Below are 9069 nucleotides of genomic sequence, written 5' to 3'. Positions count from 1 at the left end.
ATGGCCAAACTAAAAAGAACTATCAAAGAGGTTGCCCTAAGTGGTGGTCTGAACTACCTACCTATCGAAGGACAACACGACCAGGAGTTCCTACTAGGCGAGGACTCCTATAGCCTGATCAAGAAGTATTTCCTTTGACCACATTTCTTCTTCTAGGGTCTTATATTTCCATACTCAGGTATGTAAAAAGGAGGGAGTTGAGCATAGTGACCCAAGGAGAACAGGGCATCGGCCTCAGGTCCTGTCTCGGTACCCAAGAACCTACCAAGCCCTCGCAAGGCGATACTTAATCCTTTTCTAACGCTCACTTTTATTTTCGCTCCAACCTTCCTTAATTTCTTCTTTTCCAGCAAGACGCCACCCCTAGGAAGACAAGGCATCGGCCCCGGGTCTGACTCGTCCCCAGGAACCTACCAGGCCTACGCAAGGCAATGAGCAAATGTGTATAAATTTTCCTTTCTTTTCTTTTTCTATTTTTATAGGGGTTAGAACCCCTTTTTACACACCTTTGTATTTATTTATTGTCGTTTCAAATATTCAGGGTTTTATTTCCCTTATCATCATTATTTTTCTTCTGGCAAGCTTCTCTAAACTGCCTCACAACTAACAAGAACTCCTAGAATGGCTGCCTAGCAGGCTAGCAAAACACGGTCACTAGGACTCCCTTCTAAAACAGGTCTTTTGATGTCTCGCAATGGCTTTATAGGAGGCAATGACTACTCAGACCTCCCTCAAACATTTCTAGCCTAAACCTGGGACTTCATGCCTTGGTTGCCAGTCCCCAATAAGAAAGAAAGACCCCCTTAACAAGTACACAGACACATGTAGCATAACAACCACAGTACTCATAAAGGAGAGATATCACCTAGATAGGGCCACAAGAAGCTTACGCGCAACAAAAGGCTCCTTCCAAGCTCTTCTTCAAACCTGTCTAGCACAGAACTAAAACAAAAAACCATTAACCGCACCTGCACTAAACAAACAAGTGGCCCTCTTCGCCTAATGAAATAAAGCACTTCACCACAAAACTTAATCAGCCCTCTTGGCCTAACGAGATCAAACAGAATAACACCTACACATCCCTCCCTGAAATTGTACAGATATACAATAATGAACTCCTTTCCAAGGAGGAAAAACAGGCTCGTAGCCCTAAACTAAATGCATAAGGTTATGACCCATCCCTCCTGCATAGATAGCAAGAGGTGTACGCATAACATGTTGTCTAATCAACCTATGGGTCCGGGAATGGTAGATTGGTCTCAGCTACTCTTTGCATCACCCATATCAACCATCGTCTACCATATATTGCATGCTCTGATAACAGACCGCATAAGTGACCGGGTCTTGTTTCATCATTGATAACGATATCGAGACTAGGACCACAGTTAAAGAAAAGGTCTTCTTCATAAGCAAGATTTGCCAGTGAATCCGCAAACTGATTCCAGTAACGTGGAATTAGCTAAAAAGACACTCCATCTCAAACTCTTCAAGTAGGGTCGTCGCAGTTCAATGATACATACAAAGAATGGGATTCCGCACTGTGTATGTCCCATCTAGCTGATTCAGGATCAATTGGGAATCCCCTTTTACCTAACAACTGACGAATATCACCTTGTTTGGCAATATGCAGTCCCATAATCAAGGCTTTATACTCCACCATATTGTTAGTGAATCCTACCCCGAGATAAGCAGCTAACTTCATCGTCACTCTACGTCGGGGATCTCGGATTACTACTCCAACACTCCCTTTTTTACTAGGGTCCCTGGACGCTCCATCAAAATATAATGTATACGTCCACAATGGGTTTACACAGCCTGCCATCACGAACTCCTCTATTCGTAATTATGGTAATCAAAGTTTAGCATGTTGAGAGGATGAACTGACGGCTCCATTCCATCTTCTTCATTGAAGGATACTCATCAACAATTGTAAGCAGTGATGGCAGAAAACTTTAATCTCCCACACAAAGGTTCCGTCTGCTTGCTCAATCACTTTGTATCCTTTACTCCACGAGATAAGTTTCCCTTGATGGTATCTCTACTCCAGATATGGGTGCTCCAAATAAGGGATTAACCGACCCATCAACCAACTTGTAAGCTCTTTTTTGCAAGTCTCAAATCATCCCCAGCATGGACCTACAATGCATTTTCTTTGTATTAGTATACTTAGAAATAATAAGGTTTAATCTTATTAAGATTAACCTTATTTTTAAACTCTACTCCCTGTAGATCAGCTAATAGAGCCGTAGACCTATTTTTCCCTAGCCTAACAATCTTGTAGGGACCATCCCATTTAGGTTCCAACTTCCCTGGAAACAGCTCCCTATGCGCATCGTAATAGAGGACTAATTGCCCTTTTTGAAAGGTATATTTCTTTGCTCTAAGGTCATGCAAATGCTTCATCCGATGCTTGGCTACCTCCTGGTATAATAAGCTCTGCAACTTCAGCTCATCCAGGTGGGCTAAGGTCGTGAAACATTCAAAAAGGGAATCCTCATCTCCCAAAGAGTGGTTAATTGCAAACCATATGGTTGGAAACTCGATTTCGAGGGGTAACACACACTCTTCCCCATAAACCAATTTAAATGGAGTATGGCCGGTAGCTCGCTTGAACGTTGTATTGTACGTCCATACTACCACATACAACTTCCTGTCCCAGTCTCGTTTCTTCTCAGAGACTATTTTAGACAAGATCCCCACAAGCTGCTTATTAGTACTTTCAACTTGTCCGTTTGCTTGCGGATTACAAGGAGTCGTTTTATTATGCTTGATTTGCCAAGCTTTTGATCACTTTGTTCAAAAAATGGGTTCCACGGTCCGAGATTAATTCCTTCGGGGGACCGAAACGGCATATAATCTGCTCTAAAAGGAAACTTGTAGTCTCTTTTGCATTGTCCTGCCTCGTCACCCACGCTTCTGACCGTTTTGTAAAATAATCAGTGGCTACTATAATGTACCTCGTCTAGGTAATAGACGACAGTGTAATAGGACCCACAAAATAAATACCCCACTTCTCAAATGGAAGGATAGCCATGATAGGCGTAAGTGGGCGTTTCTTATTCTCTCTACTATCATGCCTTTGACAGGTGTCACATCTCTTAACATACTCAAAGGAATCTTGGAAGATGGACGGCCACCAATATCCAGCTCGTAAAGCTTTCTGCGTCGTCAACCGTCCAGCAAAGTGTCCTCCACATGTAGAGTCATGACACTCCTCCAAGATGAAAGGAACCTCGTCAGGCATCACACATCGACGGTAGATATCATCAACACCCTGCCGATATAGTTTCCTTGCGATCAAGGAAAACTTTAATGCCTGTTGTTTGATTTTCCTCTTTTCAAACTTTGATAAACCAGCTCCCATCTCTCCTGTTGATAGATAATGCATAATAGCAACATAGCAAGATGGAATGGAAGCTGTATCAATTTTAAACATTTCTTCAATATCACTTCCTTCAGCCAAAGTCTCTTTCAACTCACTGAAATCCACAAGGCATTCCACAATACCCTACAACCTCGGTGGCTTACTCTTAATCTCATAATCGAACTCCTGCAAAGTGATTAACCACTTTGCCAAACGATGAGGCGGCTACAGCTTGTTCATAGGCAATCTAAGTCCTTCCGCCTTCGTATAGAATACTACCTTTTCATAGAGGATGTAGTGCTTAAATTTCTTAGTCCCAAAGACCATCGCAAGACACAACTTCTCCATGTAGATATAATTGATATCTGAAATGCCCAATTTCCGACTAGCAAAAGCTATCAGATGATACCACTTGTCCTCCCAAATTTGGGCTAAACAGCAGAGTTGATACTATGCATGGTGGCTGTATGTAGAACACCTCGCCTATTTTAGGTGCTTTTAAAATGGGTGCTTTTACTAGCTCCTGCTTCACATCCTCGAAAGCTACCTTATAAGGGTTGCTCCACTCAAATGAACAACTAAAGGATAATAAGTTTGTTAATGGCAACGTTCTTTCTGCCAAGGCATTTATAAACCTTCGATAGTACCCTATCGACGACAGAAAGCTATGCATCTCTTTCGGAGTGCGTGGTGGACTCATAACGACTATAACCTTGATCTTTTCAGGGTCAGTTGCTATCCCTACTAAGCTGATCACATGGCCCAACAATAGCCCATAAGGTACTCCAAAGACACACTTCCATGGGTTAAGAGCGATACAAAATTGTCTGCACTGCTCAAAGCATTTCCTTAAGATAACCAACATCCTGTCCCTTACAGTCGCTGTCCCCAGGGCATCGATAAACACTTTCAACTCGTCTGGGGAGATGTCACCAAAGGTCTTTTCTGCTGTTCATTGCCACAATCCAGGTACATTGCATAAACCAAAGGCCATCACATGGTACACAAAAGTACCAAAGACCGTAATAAAAGTTGTTTTGAACTTGTCCTCTTCTGCAATTGCCATCTGGTTGTATCCTGCAAAGCAATCCGTGAACGAATATATTTCCCTACCCGCTAATTGATCCAAAATCTGGTCAATAAAGGGCAACGGGTAGTAATATTTAACCGTCTGCTTATTCAGCTCTCTAAAATCTACACATAATCGAATCTGGTTATTTTTCTTCTTCCTGATAACAACTGGTGAACACCATTCTGTGTGTTGTACAGGGAAGATTAAACTAGTTTTCCGTAACTTCCGTCACTCTTCAAACAGATCGTCCCTCAATTCAAAAGGCATACGCCTTACTTTCTGACGCACAGGACGACTGCCTTCTTTTACAAGAATAGTATAAACAGCCAGGCTGGGAGGAATACCTCTCAGCTAACTCCAAGCAAAGATATCGTGGAATTCTTGAATCAAGGACACATAGTCCTCCCTTTCTACTGAACTGACCATGGAACCTAATTTAATTGGCCACCGCGAATCATTCGGCGTGCCAAGATCCAACTCAATCGCATCTGTATCTCTTATCCTATCTTGCGGCTCTATCGGCTCATTTAGAGTTATCTGATAGATATCCTATGTAGTGGACTCCTCTTTAGTTTCATCACTGGATGATGTCTCACTACCAGATGGATTGTCTACTGTCTCTAATTCAGTAGAAGATAAAGGAGCTCTCTCACTTTGAGGAGACTCAGGATAAGCATCGACTATTACTCAATTAGCACCTCAACCTAGAACCACTCGACCGGCGAGTATAACGACTTGACAGTCTGTTCGTAAGATCCAAGGTCTACCTAGCAAAACTCGATAGCTAGGACGTCCTACAAATCTGATTACCCTAAAGTCCAAGAAACATTCTACACTCGCAACTGTAACATGGACCTTAGTAGCACAACCTTCTGGTTGTCTTAGACCATCATCAGCCATTCTAAGAAGGGTGGAGCTGTCTTTTTGGATGCCTAGACCCAACCTCTCCATCAACTCTAAACTCATGATATTGACAGAAGATCCAGTGTCTACAATGGCATGTTCCACTAATATCCCATCCACATAAGCTAGAACCCTAGGGCAGTTCTTTTCAACATGGTCAAACCAATCTTCCCCTACTCGTGCTATGCCCAAGGGTTCTACAATATACCCAATACGCAGGATCTTCTTAAATTCCTTACGTACTCCTGGAGATAATTTGATCAACTATAGAAGGTTTATGTCTGGTTTGACTTCACAAAGAGAACTTGCTAAATCAAAGTCATGATAAGTAGCCAAAGCTCTCTTTTCTTGCCAAACCATCCTCTCTTTTGGTCTTTGGACCGGTTTTGGTGCCTCTTTCTTAGCTCTTGCCTTCTTTCTTGGCACTTCCTCATCCTTCTTAGGGTCAACTTTCTTGTCAATCCACCTTAGCAGTCCCCCTCCCATGCTAGGATTCTGGACCTCCGTCCCCTTATCCCCTTGTTTAGGGTTTGCCTCAACCGGTTTTGCATTATCTTTATCAACCTCTTTAGCCTTTTGGCCTCTTGTCACGGCTCTTAAGTTAGAGGTTTCAGCATCATTGACTCATATAGCCTCAATAAGGCTGACTCCGTTGCCTTGTGGCAACTCTTCTACAGTTGTTTTTCCCCTCTGCAATATTTGTCTTGGTGCATCATTCTGCTGCAAGTTATTTCCTTGCGCTTTATGATTCACTGGGCCCGGCTGTTTACTCCCTTGTTGGAGGGAACTAATCTTACTCCAACAGGTAGCAGCTAAATGGGCCGACTTCCCACAAATGTCACATTTCACATTTGGACAGTTTCTAGGAAAGTGCTATCCACCACACCACTTACAACTGAATCTAGAGGGTCCACCCTCTTTAGGGTGTCGACTCCCTATCAAATTTTGTTGCTTCTTCAAGAAATTAACGTCGACAGCTATTTGTCAATATTGTTCGGAAATCATATCGGTATAATGCTTCATCATATCCTTGACTTTGCCAAGGACATTAGATGCACTCGACTCGTAGCCTCGGGTCGTTGACCCATCGTTCCATTGGCCTAACAATCTGATTTGGCATTGGTTGTTGACCCACAGGAACAACATTCGAATTTGAAACTTGGGCTCCAACATTTGGTGGAGCCAACTGACTTGCCATAGGCATAGTCACACTGGGAGGAGCTGGCAGTAAAGGTACATTATGAACCATACTCCCTCTCCCAATAGGGTTAGTCATAGGAATCCCTTGACTTCCATTCGTTAATGATGGATTGCCGCTAGGTACTAAAACCCCCATTAACATTCATTCGAGAGGAGTAGGTCATTTGTAATCGTGCTTCTACTCCCTCTGCCCGCGTAATAGCGATGTCTATATTTGCCAAGGCCACACTGCTCAATTGTACTTGGATATTAAAATCCAACCCATGCAAAAAGTATTGCAATTGGGCAGCCGCGACGGAATGGGAATGTAAGTTTGCAACTTACGAAATACTTCCTTCAACTTCTTGGCATATGCTTTCACATTCTCATGAGGATCTTGGCGTGTTACATTCAAGACCCGCAACCAATATTGGCCACCTCTTTCAGGGGCATATTCCGCTTGGAAAGCTGCATAAAATTGATCAATGGTGGTTATGATTCCAGACTCTATGTTGTGATACCATACCGCAGCCCTTCCTTTTAACGTCATATTCAAGAACATCATAAGATGTCCCTCGGCTTGGATGCGATAATTGAACATCAATCTTTGAAATTCACAAATGTGAAATTCTGCATCCTCTTTCGCCAACGCATTAAAAATGGGCAAGGGAACTCCTAAGGCTAGTAAATTCGGCATCCCTGCAGGAATTGCAATAGGCTATGCCATGGCCACAATCGGATTAGCAATAGGAGCTTGAACGGGTGAATTCACCCCCCCCACTTGAAGTGGGTAGACTTGGTGGAGGAAAGGAAGAACTTACGCTTCCTCCTACACCTAACAGAATATGTGGAGCAGTTGGGTGACTAAGACCACTGCTTCTTATACGTAATGGGCTACTCCTTTGAGGAGAGTAATGACTTGCTAACTCTAACCGCCACCTAGCCCTCTCAGCATATTCTGCTTTTTGGATTTCGACTTGACAGTCTTTGTCAAAGGACGTAAACCAACTTTCTTTTGGTCCCTAAAAACCCTAGATCCAAAAACCACCACTTATAAGTGACTCCCGACAAATGCACCACTGATGGGACCTGAAATGGGCTGGCACTGGCTATAGCACTAGCCGGACCTCATGCTCATGACACACAAACACCCTCACGGCCTCGCGGACCAGGAGCATCAATCTAATGCTAAAGGACAAACTGTCCTAAAGCTTAATTCATGCGTTTATAGTTTATAGTCCAACGTTCCCTTAAACTCCTCAGAGGGAGAACCCAAAGTACATAGGCATAATGCCTCGTCACATACACATAGGAGGCACTCCATCGACTAATAGTCGGAGCCCACTATAGCTCTCCTACATCGCAGGGATTGGCCCTTTGATGCACTGCTAAACATATAACAAAAATGAGCACAAACTCCTCTCAAGGTACCAATATTTTACGTTCCAAGATGTACCATTCCTCACTACCTTTAGGACCCAACGACTAACCTACAGCTTAGGACATCCCCTCACACTCATCGTTGGTCACAACCTAAGGAAGACAGGTGCCATGCATCCAGGAGGTTTCTCTTATACCTTTTAATTATTATTCTTAATGCAAATTGTGTATGGCTATGTGCTCAGACAAAAGAAAAATCAGCATCGTGCATGGTGCATAAAACATTCTTTCCATGAATTTCACTAACGTGTGTTGCGTTGAAAGGAGGCACCGAGCCATATGCTCATGCTACCATCCTCTTTATTTAAACCGTTTCCTATATGCCAAGTGTAATGCATAAATCAAATATTTCCTTTATCTTTCAATGTTTCAGCCCCTTTTCATCCAACTCTTAGCATTTTGCATCATTAATCAGCTAGATAGGGTTTCTATGCATTTTTCCCTTTTAAAAGAACGATAAATACGCACAAAACATAGAAACGGGGACAAACCGAGGCCAACCTCATGCTTTGCCATCGTTATACATTGCACAAACATAGATATGATTTTCCCTAATTTTTCTCAGCCCGTTTCTTATTTTTTCCTAATTTCAAACCCATTTTTCCTCATTTTTTTGGGTATTTTTCTCTATTTTCCTTTAATAAATAATGACTAAAAATGTAAATTGATTGTGGGCTGTGGCCCTTAGGTTCATTGACAGCAAAAACTCGGATTTATTTGGTGTGACATATCATATTTCTCATTTATATAGTAAAAAATCCAATTTTACCCTTAAAATGCGTGTTTTCATGTATTTTAACACCATTTCCAGCCATGTAGCCTTATATTTTCTGATTTTCAAGTTACAAACAATTGAACCTCATGGCAAACAATATCATGAAGAACTTTCATCCCATATGAACAAGGTTTCATAAAGCAAATAGCATAAAAAGATCATTTTTCTTCATAAAAATAGCATTACCGCTTATTTTCAGGTCTCGATTTCTTGGTCTTGATTACGGGACTGATTTCTAGTATGCATTTAATGCTCAGCATCTTCAAGAATAACACTCTTCATGTCTTCATCCATCCAGAAGCAATCCGGTCTCATCCGGACAAGCTTTCCTCCACA

This window comes from Lygodium microphyllum, chromosome 10 (genome assembly GCF_053477565.2).
Source record: "Lygodium microphyllum isolate KBCC chromosome 10, Lygodium_microphyllum_v1.1.10, whole genome shotgun sequence".
NCBI classification, from domain to species: domain Eukaryota; kingdom Viridiplantae; phylum Streptophyta; class Polypodiopsida; order Schizaeales; family Lygodiaceae; genus Lygodium; species Lygodium microphyllum.
This window is presented reverse-complemented; position numbering follows the sequence as displayed.